Source organism: Ceratosolen solmsi, unplaced genomic scaffold (assembly GCF_000503995.2).
Source record: "Ceratosolen solmsi marchali unplaced genomic scaffold, CerSol_1.0 scaffold7, whole genome shotgun sequence".
In the NCBI taxonomy this organism is placed as follows: Eukaryota; Metazoa; Arthropoda; class Insecta; order Hymenoptera; family Agaonidae; genus Ceratosolen; species Ceratosolen solmsi.
In genome coordinates this window covers 14,708,045-14,709,648 of record NW_011948413.1, presented here as the reverse complement: position 1 = coordinate 14,709,648, position 1,604 = coordinate 14,708,045, and positions in this window count along the sequence as shown.

The following is a 1,604-nucleotide window of genomic DNA, read 5'->3' as shown; positions in this document are numbered from 1 at the left end:
TGGAAGGAAACGTGATTTGATTAACAGAATGGCTATTTGTTACGAAGCGACAGGATTATTAGCGCTGGGTTATTATCGTAAGGTCTCGCGTAACGATCGACAATTTATTATTGCCTAATCGACAAAAATTAATCGGTACGGGAGAAAAGTATTTTATATAAAAATTCGCGTTTGAAGAATATGCATTCTTTGGTGAGATTGGAGGTGAAGAAAACAAAAAGAAAAAAAGCCGAAAGGATGTGTTTGTGAACGCGGGCAAGGCGAGCGGCGACTACTTTTTAACTTGTCTCGGAAATAATAATAATGCGGGTATTTGAATGGGACATTCTTGTTCAGCAAATATTTCGCGCGATATTTTGCGAGATTCAAAATTGCGCGAGGTGGCAGGCGAGTTTCAGAATGCATTGAGAATCTTCTCTCGCGAATGATGAAATTCAGGCATTTTTGAAAATCAAGGAGTTTTGCTTTTGTGCTGCAATTGTCATTGTCTTTGTCTTTGTCTCTGTCCATGTACTTTGTGCATTTGGAACGCTCTGTTATTTGCGTAATCAATTTGTTGTTTACGCGAGGAGCTAATCTTCCTTCATCCCTTTCGTCATTATTTCTTTTTGTTTTTGTTTTTTAAAAATTTTTTTTATGCAATTATTTGTTAGAGTGCCATCGTTGCCCATTAGTCATACGACATACTTATAATGTTAATGGAGATGACGTTGTAAAGTTGTTGAAAGTTTGACGTAATCGAATCTAAAATTAAACTGGACTTTAGGGAAATCCGATTTGGGGGGAAAACACGAATGTGGACTAAATTGATTTAAAAGATGGCTAAACGATTATGGAGTAACGTGAATTTCGCTTATTTTTCCTTATCCAAGGAATTTGAAATAACTTGTAAGGCTTGAGTGGAGAATAATTTTAAATCGCTCGCGTCTATAGAGTTTTAAATACTCTTAGGATTAAAATTTGTTGCCGAATGTAAAATATTTATGCCATATAAATAATATAAAAATACTATGCCTTAAGTTTACGAGAGAGTGATCATTCGAACGCGTAGACGTCTGTACGCAACTATTGCACTATTTATAAATTAATGGTTTGAGCGACATTGAGACGATTGATGGGACGTAAATATGCCCCCGAGAAAAGGAAGGCCCAAACGATATATTTTCAATAAATTTAAAATTTCATTAAAACGACGTGTTAGTTGCGCAAACTTTTAAGCTAAAAGAATTATCGCGTAGTTGATGAATCGTTAAATTATCGATTCAATTATTGTTACGGAATCTTATCGTACGCGATGTACGAAGAGAAATTCTTAAAATTACTTTTTATTTAACGATTGCTTTAACGCTCGTTCGCCTTTGTTATTTATTGTTCAAACTTTAGAGTATTGTAATTTGTAGAGAACGATGGAAAATGTGAAGGGAAATATCAAACATCGAGTGCCACGTAACTTTTTCACAACATGGAAAATTTTACCCGCAATTAGGAAATCTCGTTCTTACATATAAATTTCAGGTAAAACTCGCTATTAAAATATGCTCGTTTACGTTAAATTCTAATCTTAAAATAGCACAAATCCCAACGTTTTTATGATCTTAAAGCGA